The sequence below is a fragment of the Cinclus cinclus genome, chromosome 3, assembly GCF_963662255.1.
Source record: "Cinclus cinclus chromosome 3, bCinCin1.1, whole genome shotgun sequence".
In the NCBI taxonomy this organism is placed as follows: Eukaryota; Metazoa; Chordata; class Aves; order Passeriformes; family Cinclidae; genus Cinclus; species Cinclus cinclus.
This window is the reverse complement of record NC_085048.1, coordinates 96166607-96178242: the sequence shown is the minus strand read 5'-3', so window position 1 is coordinate 96178242 and position 11636 is coordinate 96166607.

Sequence of the window (11636 nt, the reverse complement as noted above, 5' to 3'; positions counted from 1 at the left end):
AGATTTAAGCTTTTAAAACCTTTTCTCCAACCTTAATACATTTTGAACAAAAGGTTTTCAGGCTTACAATAAAGAACACTTGAATTTGATAGTGTATTATTCATTCAGTTTTGAAATAAGTAATTCCTTGATAAACCTTCTTATTTTGCAGAAAGAGGAGTGAAGAACTCCCTTTTTAAAACAGCCTTCAAAAGATCTGAAACATTACAAAAATCAGGGACCAAATTCACAGCTGTCAAAAGTGGACACCTCCCAGTTTGAGTAGCTGATCTGGAGCTCATAAAAACATTTTTTTTTCTCTAGTTATAATTGTCTACCAATATTATATCATTATTACAGTACCACTGCAAGAATTTTCAGAAGTCTTTTTTTTAGTTATGGGTCATGCTGTATGCTCTTTTTTTTAGTACATTGCTGTTGTTAATTACTGTTATTGGCATTTTACCCATAGGAGTGGGTGTGAAAACCTGCCTTCTGTTTCAAGTGATTTTTTTTCCTTGGCAGTTTCCTCACATTCCTTTTCACTTCCCATCACAACTGCTCATCTTTGGTTCTTCCTGACCCTTCTTTTCCAACACCCTGTTGTCTCTCTGGTCTTCTTTCTCTAGGGAGTTCAAGTTCTTACCTTCTCTTCAAAGCTGTTGCCACGTCAGCAGTAAATATATGATGAACAAAGAGGCCACAGTCAACATTAGGAGCCATCACACAGCATCAGACAGACAGTAAGTCCCCTTTTATGCCTCCTCAGCTATTGTTCTACACTGCCAGCATCTACCTTCTTAGTCACCAGGACATGAAGCCCAAACTGATTGCTAAGGGCTTGATCTGTGGTCTCTCCACTGAACATCAAGGAGAGACTCACTCTGGGTTCAGCAGCCTTCAAATCAGACCCTAAGACACCCTCAGAAACCTCCATTGGAGGGATACAGGTTAGAAAATCAGCAAAGGAAAGCAAAATAAATACTTTCTGTAGAAATTAAACCCTATGCCCAAGTAGCTTACAAGTTCATCTCAAGAGCATGAGGAGCAAGGAATTGCTTGTCTAAACTCTGTGTGTTTGCATGTGTGAGTGAATGAGAAAGAGACATCCTGTGGGCCTTTTAGAGCTGGTTACATTTAGCTGCTTTGTGGCTGCTGCCAAATTTTTAGTAGCTGTGACTCATTGACCAAACAGCTGCCTTAACATCTTGCTTCATTGTCCTTTTCCCCTTATAGAGGTTTCCCCTCACCCCCATCTGAGATGTCAAGAACAATGATTCCAGATGTAAGCAAAAAGTTTTCCATTGCAGCACATCACAGGACCTGCAGGCGTGCCTCGAAATGAAGACTGCAAATGATGAGCCTGACGAACACCTTGAGAGCTGACAGATGACAGTGAGTACTCAAGGCAGTCTGACTTGTTATATGGCTTCCAGGTGAATGAAAGATGAGTTGGCAAGATATTTTAAGATGTGTCTGTACATAGTTCAGGAAGCAAATCTGAGTTCTTTGTTAAACAGACATGAGTGCGTGGGATTTTGGGGGGAATTGCGAATACAGAGGAAAAGGAAACAGGGATATTCTGAAGAAATTTTATCAAAATACACACTAGTTTTAAAGGAACAAAATTCAGTAGCAATTGGGTTGAAGTAATATACGGAGGACTGTGCTCCTCCAAAGAGCTCGAAGAGAGACAGTAGCCAAGCCCCTTGCTTAAACAGGTCAGTGCTCCCAAGGTAAGACATGAGCACAGACATCAGGACACACAAATGCAGTGTTTGCAGAGTGCTGACATTCTCAGCTCTGTGAACTGACAGACCTCAGCTCTTGTGCAGAGATGTTCAACACTTGGCAGCACCGAGTTCCCCACCTGAGGACGTGAGGAGCCTGCCTGGAGAACTTGGAGAGAACTTGCAGAGAACACACTCGGTGCCAGAGGGGTGGCAACAAGCAGACCCCTAGAAGGATTAATCCAGTAGCACTAAGAGTTGTGGCTGTTCAAGGAATGGAACAGTGTGTAAGGAATAGCAGTGTTTGGTGCTGAGCATATTTAAGGGTTTTGAGCTCATCTGTCTCCATTCAACTGTCCTTAGGCAGGAAATAGCTAATTACCTTTCCAAGGCAGGAGTACTTCAGCTCCTCCAGGGCAGAGGAGAGACAATTGGCCATAATTACAGGAGGAGCGCACAGAACTCTCCCTGGTAGTGCAGGGATTGAGCTGCAGCCAGCATTTAAAGGCTGATTAGTATAACTGCTTGCAGTCAGCATTTACAGCCACTTCTCAATTGACCTGACCCTGGGAAAAATGAGATGCTGTCAGCATAAAACTTACAAAAAAGAACAATAGAAATAAAATTATGTTTTCTTTTGATATTAAATCAATCACAATTTAAACAATTACATTAACAATAAGATTATTTTTTCCCCTAGCCCTCCAGTGGTCCTTTTGAATTTCCCCCACAGCCTATGGTTTGGAAAATCTGGTTTCAGAATGAGAGAACTATACATGCATTCAATAATAGCTTGAATGAGTGCTAAAGGCATTATTCCTAAAAGGAGCTGTGTGAATATTTTAAGTTATTGAGCAGGAGGAGTGGTAACAAGAACAATAGAAAAACTAAATTATTATTATTTTGTCTCTTTAGACTTCAGTGCTGTCATACATTTGCCTTTTCCCTTGAAGAGGGGTTTAGCTCCCTGATGGGATCTTCTGGGGAGCTGTCTGAGCTAGCACAATTATTTTGTCAAACTCTTATCTCAGGGACCAATTAATGGAACCAGGCTTTGGCTGTTTCCTCTGGTTTTTAATGAACTGTTTGTTGCAATTAGAACCTGCATTATTTTAACAGGGTCTGGAGGAGACGTGTCTTTAGAAAGTGTTTGGGAAAGAAGGGATTGTTAAGGAGCAGGTGTATTTAAAACAAAACAAAACAATTGTAAACAAAGAATATAAGGGGAGATGGGAAAAGAGAAGGAATGCTGGGAAGAGAAAATTTTCAAGGAATAGAATTTGCAAGGAATAGAATTTCCAAGAACATTTCAACAGTGTGCTATCCATTTAGATCTTAAAAGACTGATAAAAGGACAGTTAAACTACGGACCTTTTCCCCTGGGTACGCTTTAGCTCGAAGTGGCCACAAAGACATCTGCAGCCCTTGCCTGGAAGCAGACCGCTGGAGTCAAGAGTGAACAGGAGAGGGCAGCATCGCTTTAGACTAAGGGAAAGGGCCACTATGGAAGTGTCTGGGAAAGTGCGGCGGACAAACGGATCATTGTAGGTCACCAGGCAACAGACTGAAGAAGGGAGTTTGCCGGCAGGTACCTCACTGGAAGGAATGCCTGTATGGGAAGAGGATGGAAGAAAAAGATGCTTTAAGTGCAGAGTAGAAAGCGATGTGAATGCGGTATTTCAGCAGTGCATTTGGCTGGACTCAGTTCAACTGTTGAGTTCAGGTTGTCATGCACAGCGCTAGAGCACAGAGACTTCTGGCAGGTCATTTAGTTACATTCTCTCTCATCCACACATCATTAGACCCTCACACAAGATAAGAAAACCTGTTTCAAAGATGCACAAATGGTACAACGAAGGTGGTAAGTTCCTCGCCAAACGTGCCACATGGCATCAGGACAGCACCTGGATGGCCACGCTCCCCTGCCAACCATTGACCCACATCAAGCACATCCATTGCATGAGTGCAGGGCACTGTTAGGATGCACAAAGGATTTCTGAGATGTAATCAGCACACCAGAATTGCTGATTCAGCTTCAGATGAAGGATAAATGCTCTACTCTAATGTATTCTTTCAGATCAATTTCATAAATGAAAATAAATCCAAATTGATACCATAAACATATGAGAGCATTTTAAACCCTGGCAAAGGTACAGTAGCCTTGGTTTTACCCATGGAAACTCCAGTGTAGTGACTTTTAACAGAGGACAAAACGTGGTCCATTAACTTTCACTTTTCTTCTATGACAGTACTTACTAGAGGCAGTTGTGGATCCATGAGCTGGGGTTCTCTCTGACATATGACTTTTTAAGTTACACAGTATGCAAAAACCACATGGCAGAGAAATTCCCACACACATAAAAAACAGCCATGCCTATCAGTTGCCCTCTTGGCTCTGCTTCCTTCCTGCCACTATGTTATGCCTCCTTCAGCGAAGAGAGAATAATTCTCTTTACAACTGATGGTTCTGCCAGTACATTAGTGAATCGGCAGAGCCGCACAGGTTTTGCTGCTCTGTCCCCTCTTCAAATCAGGCTCACAACCCAGAGAGGAAAATGACTGACATTCCAAAAGAGGGTAATGGTATATTGGTTCCCAGGCAGTTATTTTGTTCAACCATTTTGCAATATAGGTAAATCACAGGTATGTTTTTTTCATAGTCAGTGTTTCAATATCTCTGTTCTATACATGAGGAATGCAGTGGGACAACTGAGATTTCATTCACTGAAGTCCATCATCCATGTAAATTAATTGTTTCATCTCGTTGTGGAAATTATCAATAGAGTACCAGTACTGAGAGAAGAAATCTTGCAGATAACTGTGGGAATGATATGAATGGAAACACCAAATAAACATAAACCTTCATAACTATCAACCATATGTTTGGACATGGACAGAATTCTAGAAATACAGGGATAACAACTACCTGACCTTTTTATTGGAACAGGCATTTCCAGTAATGTTCCCGAATTGTACAAGTATTTTCTGAGCCACTATTTAGTTACATGGGAAATTCAATTGATTACACTTAGGATTTTTGGGGAAATGCTGAAAAGGAAGTGGGTTTCTTTGGACATTTTTAAATTTTTATACTAAGGGGTTTTAAAATTACTTAATTTCAATAGCTGTGCTAGTATAAATGACTCATTATCACCAGCACCTTAGAATACAACTGAAGGATTGCATATGATTGTGAATAAATGAAATATTTTAACACATTTTCAAAAACCCCACATTTTCAATACTAAACAGCCAGATACTCTAGTACTGAATGAACCATCTTAACTTTCCAGTGCATAGGAGTGGCACTTGATCTAAAAGCAAGTTTCCATCAGTGGTCACATCATGTAACAAGAATTAAAAATGTTGTGAAAGAAACACTACACCTTAAAATTTTCAAACAAAGAGGTGTCTTAAATGCCATTTTTTATTTTCTGTTTAGTGGTAATACTTATGCTTTAATATTCTGAATTGGAATGAAAAGTAATATTTCAGTGTCAAACTTCCCAGAAAACAAAAATTCCATGCCTTGACCAAGTAAAATTACCAAATAAGTGAGTAATCCCTTTTCTCCCAGGCCCTCAGTTTTGTCAGCACTAAATTTACACATAATCATTTTTTAAAGAGATACGGGAGGAAATGCATAAATGCCAAGAATGTTTGTTCAGGGAAATGACACACCATCATTTTCCCAACATCTGGTAAGTCATGAAAAGGCTGACAAATTTTCTTTTGAACTTATTGAGAGTGAAGTTATCTATTCTGAGGGGATCTGTGATAAAAGCAATTTGTTTTTACTGTAAGAAAGTTTGAGCTGAAGCTTCATACAGAGAGAAAAGAGACTGGAAGAAGGAGAGCTGCTTTTTTTGGTCTGTGGCTCAGGAGCATTATCCGTCCTCCCCTCCAGAACATTATTTTTAGATGGCCTCCAGTCCATTAGATCAAATATATAAATTGGATGAGGTCAAACTGTCTCTGTCTGTGAATATGCAGCTCCCAGAGGTGTGCCAATGGCTATGGAATTCAGCTGGCTGGTATTAACTCAAACCTTGTTAAAATCAGACTTTAATATCAGTCTTTCTATTAAACATGGGCCTAACAATCTCTTAACAGTTAGAAGCTAAACTCTCATTTAATTTATATTGATGTGGACGTAGAGATGTCAGCAGAAGGGGTATTTTTCTGTCATATTTTCCTCTTCACTGTGTTAGCAACTGCCATTTTAGAAGGTCTTTACAGGAAAAGGATTATAACAGTAGAAATCCCATGATTTCTATTTTCCTCAGCAGTTCAATTTTATTCTGACCAGTATTATCAGAACAGCTTTTACATTGGAGCACACTTCTGTAGCTATAGGTGTGTTCTTATAAACATAAATAAACACGAACATGTTTGATAACACTTATAAATTCATTATCTAGGCAATACAATAAGTTAACACACTTCAGCAGACCAAGAAACCACCCACAGAAAGTTCCCTTTTGCAAAACATGAACCCTTTTTGCTCTGCAAAGCTCTGAGTGACTTGAACATCACGTGTCATTTGTTTGGCCCTTGTGCTAAGATGGAAATTTCACCTCAAAACTGTGCAGTGTGACTGGCAGCCCCAAGCTCTGCAAGATTTATGTGAGGCTGCTGGTAGTGTTGTGTCACTTGGTAATGTGGGACTGTGTCTGTGGATGGAATACCATGCAGCGTGGAGGCGAGCTGAGGAATTAAATGGGATGGGATTTGCATTAGAGCTTCACCAGTTAATCTGCTTAGTCCCTGAAATCTGGCTGCAACTTGCTGTATTGCTTCCTGCTCTGGTCAACAGAAACACTAAGATACAACATATAAGAATGCCTTGAAGCAATACAAGAGGAAAGGAAGCAATTATTCTAGTTCAGCTAGATAAGTGCCTAGGGGATCAACTCCCCATCTAAAAACTGTATTGGCATCCTCAGCCTCATGACACGGATTCTGCAATGGAGAAAATCCACATATAGAATGAGGTCAAGAAGTTAGCTGCAAGTGTATTGTCTGGGCTTTAAATTTAACCCTGCCTTGTGTCTCAACCCAGATGACTGAAATATTCTGCTAAGTCTTTGTTGCTTGTGATTACATATATTTTAAAATATGTGGAAGGCTCTGTGGCTCGTTCTTTTCCAGTGGAACTGGGGATTCAGTTCAGCAAGTATACAGGGCAATGAATACAGAGATCCCCAGTTCCTTCTTGCAGCCTATTAATTTTACTGAGTATACCTCATTATTTATTCTGTATGCATCAAAAAAAACACCCATCTTAGACTGAAATGTGTCTGGATTCACATTCATAGAGATGAGAATTGCCAGACTGGACTAACCCAGTGTCAGCCCACATAATCCAACAATCTGTCTTTGATAATAACTAGCACCAGATACCATAAATGAAAAAAGCCTCTATCCAGCAATAACCCCAGTCATTAAAGTGTTTTACCCCAATCAGACAGAAGTTGGTGCCCAAAGCATGAGGTCTTTTCCAAACATTTGCTAATCCGGCTGGAACATTATCAGTGTAAATGTCTGATTCTTTCCAGATCTTGCTTGCCTTATCCAGAGAAATGGTGTGGAATAAAAGAGCAGTTAGATGAAGGAGAAGAAAGAAATTTCCAAAATGTGGGATATAAACAAAGAAGGTTTGGGACAGAATGAAAAATAAACAGAGAGTGTCTGGAGGGGAAGAGAGAATGAAACAAAAATTCTGTCCTTTAAAAATGACAGGATTCTTTTACAGCTCCCAAACCAGTGAGGCTTACCTTAGAGCGAACAGTTTATGACTCATACACTGTTTTGAAAATCCAGCAGAGATCAGCAAGATGTCAAACCAAAATTCAGCTATCTCTGCAAATGTGCTGATCAAAGTTCTGCCCAAGACAGAGCAGTAGGCACTGTGGATTATGCCGACTCAGTGAAGTCAGAGGTGACCATGGAGGATCCACAATCCTAGATCCTCTGCCCCCAGTCCTGCAAAATACAGTACAAGGGCTTAACATAAAAAAGGACTGGGATTTTATCTTCTCTGAAGCTCAAGAGGGTGGAAGGAAAATCTCACTTCACTGAGAGCGTAAGAGTAGAAGGCTGCAATTGCACCAAGGATAATAAGAATTCAGGACTAGCTAGATTTGTGCTTTCAAAGAACTAGTACAGAAAAATCTCTCAAGCTCATGCCCATGAAAGCTGATAAAGAATTACGATAATATGCTCTAAATATGGTTTCCAAATCAGTCCCCATCTTGCTTTGGGATAGTTGAATAATGACTTGCTCAGGGATGCAGTGCACAAGGAGAGGTGGAAAGGAATATGTAAAGTCCAAAGAACTTGCAAAATAAAGGAAGATTGACCTCTCAGAGCCATCACCTCAAATACAGCAGAGAAACTACTTTCTAGGGTTCTAATATTGAGAGATCTTGCAAATGTGGACTGCACATGTGATAAATGGCCCTTCTTCCAGATCTCCTGAAAAAGTTTAAAGGCATAACTAATGACATTGTTAAAGATGATTTCTGTGCTGATAGATGTTAGTGCTGACATTTTCCATTTATTTTTTAAGATTGTTTTGGACATGTAGAAACAGTAAGTGAGTGCATTTTGAAACTCTGATGGGAATTGGACATTCACAAATTTCTTGTCACCTGGCAGTCAGTTAAAATGTTACAAGCAATTATTTTAATCATGTTGAAGATTAATCATACTTTAAAACATGGGTTCTGAAAATAAATTCTAAATGTTAATACTGATAAATTACTGTTGTGAATGGATCATTATGTAGAGGAAACATTTAATTTAACTGGAGTTGCTCCCATGTTACTCTACATACATTATATGGGGCACGAAGCTGAAACCAAATTCTGTCCTTTTGAAGAAAAATACTACAGTCCCATCCTGGGATTAGTGGCTACTGTAAGGGGAACAAGGGAAATCAGACTAGGTGCCTTGCTTGGATATCCATTTTTAATCCAGCAGACAATTCCAACTGAACTATGGACAGCATATTCACAGAGAGTAAGCTGTGGCAAAGTTGGTCAAAATAAAGACTTTACTAGGGCTCTCCCATGATTAAAAGAGACACTTCATGGGAATACCACAGAATCTACAGGAGACCAAGAATTGGTCTGTAAGGGATAAGGCCTCTTAATGCAGGAGGCAGGACATTCAGGAACATCTTTATGTAAATGCTACTTAAAAGAGTCATCCAAGGCTGATAAAATGCAGGTCGTATTAACCTTTCATTCTCTTTCACCGCTTTGGCTCTGGCTCTAGACAATGGTAAAGTACCTGCAAATGGGGCAAAAATGCCCCAACAGAACTTTCTCCAGTAGAACTCTTTGAGGAAGGCCTGTGCTATGTTGGCAAAGAAGATGGGTATGAAAAAGAAAAGCTGTGTAAAGCTAACATACAACTGGAACATTCTTAGACTAGAAAGATCTATTACTGACATTTAGTTCTTACTGGAAGCACAAAATAAAATGAATCGAACACTCTGAAAGCCAAGGTGAGATGTGTTTCACTTTGGTTTGAAGCCCTTTTTGTGACATCTTGAGCATCCTCAGCACTGGTGTTGTTTGAGCCAGGGGACTCCCAGACTACTCTGACGAGCCCAGAGCACTGTAGAGGACTGGGGTCGCGTCTCTGCTCAGGAACTGTTCTGTGTTTAGACACACATCTGAATCTCTATATTTCTGCAGGAGTTTCCAGCAATCCAGATGCAAAGACACTCCAGAGCAGCCTTACCCAAAGGGTATGCTTGTGCTGTACAGCAGCATTAGTCACAGATGGAGGCAGCAGTTTCTTGGGTAACAATTCTAATACAGACTCTGGAAGTCAGCCTCTTTAGAGAAGACAAGGTTCTTAAAAAAATCCTTCCTATTATATTCCACAGGAAAAGCATCAAGGGACATAATTTTCAAACGTCAGGATCTCCTGGAAGTGCTGTTCATTTGTCCCAATCTTCTTACTAATTCCAGGGGTGCTGTGCCTCCTGGTGCTGTACGCGGCAGAATTCCTGTGCCTCTAAAAGTTCTTAAAGTATACTGACCCTTCGCCATTCCCTGCCACCTGGATGGCAAATGTGGTGAGGCAGCTACTTGTCCTGAGTGTTCCTTTGATGGAGAAGCTTTTCTGATGGAAAATGGGCTAAAAACATGGACTGTTTGTAGCCAACAAACCACATTACCCTGGCAGTAAGAACAGAACTGGATTACGTTCAAGACCATGCATGGAGTCCAGGGTTCTGTGTCCCAAACCCGATAACATGGACTAAGAACCTGAACTATTTCAGGCTACCACATGCCCCTGACATGTTAACAACTTGGGCTGTTACTGAGTTGGGTTAGATTCAAACCCATGGGCGAAGGTAAAAGGTTTTGTTTTCCGTTACTGGCGCCAAATGTTCCAAAACTGCTTCTTTCATGACGGTGCTTTTCAAAGCATTTAGAAAGCACCCTTTAGCGCTTCACTCTGTGTAAGTAATGTAATAATGGGGAGAGTGATGTGGGAGGAGGGACATGGTGGGCAGGAATCATTATCCAAATTAGGTGTTAAGCTTTGGCTACTGCCCCTACCTTTGGTGAGGGTTATAAGGATTAGTGGAGAGAGGGAAAGGAACTTCTGTTTCTAGACCATGACTATGAAAATAGACACACTGGTAACTATGAACAACATGGAAAAAGTAAATACAGTCCATGAAGTAACACCATCAGGAAAACAAATGTTCTCAAAGAAAAAAATTCAGAAAGTGCATAATTCTCTGCAGCATGAAGCATTGAGAGCCAAGGTCTGTTTTTTTGGAGAAGTTCCTTTGCATCTGGATCCCCATCAGACTTGAAGAAGTCTAGGAGGGCTGTGGTTCAGAGTGCACTGACACTCTCATTGCGGATTGTTCCATTTTCTTTGTAAAAACAGTAGAAGTTTCATATCTGACATAGAGAAGCCCCCATTCTCCTCTGTCTCACCTGAGATGTATTTTGTCACAGTCCGGACAATGAGGAATGGATAGAAAACAAAATCAGAACCTGAATATTGATTCCCACACAAGACTCAAATCACATATGCTACTTTTTGCTGTAGCACTAGGCGCTGCTCACCTCAAGGCCTGCTTTTGCACTTCATGTGTGAAAAAGAGTTTGACACAGAAAGCAGCAGGAACTGGAGGAAAAGATCAAGTATAGTAGCTCAGTTCAATCCATGAGAAGAAAATATTGTGGTGTATTGTGATGACTTAATATTTCAAACAATGACACAACAGCTGTTAGCTATGTCAGACCATTGCATTGTCTAAGAATGGCAATGGCAATGTGGAGTATTTATATGTGAAACATTAAAGAGCATCTCCCATTTGATGATCCACCTCAACTCACATGTGCTGGTAACGCTGCCTTACAGCTTGGAAAACTTGCAGATTTCCACAGTCAAAAAGTCATTGACAAATTGCATCTATCTTACGTGAGTAAAGAATTTAAGTAAGTTATTCTTGTCACTTTTTCTCCTCTGAGGAGAAGTCTGCATGAACTGAATTTGTGAGGCTCTTTTTGGCACTGTCAGGAATAATCCCTGAATATAGTGAAAGGAATTACAAAACAAAATAAAGTTTTTTTCAGTTATAAATTCCTGAGAACACCATTGCCAACAGACTGCGGAACAATTTTTGGGTTTAGGAAGTGATACATAATTTAAAAGTCATACTCTTTGGCATGATGGGAAAAAAAAAAATCTGCAGTTTATTGTCTTTCAGATTCTAAATATTTTTTTCAGTCTGGTGGTAAACCAAACACTTTTATGCATTTGTTGACACATCTAGTGCATTTGGCAATGTGCAAAGTGCTTGTTATTTGGGTCAGACAAGTGTCCTCAAAAACAAGGCAACCCAGCAGGCCTTCCAAGCCAGGCTGTGCCAGACTCTGTTCGGCC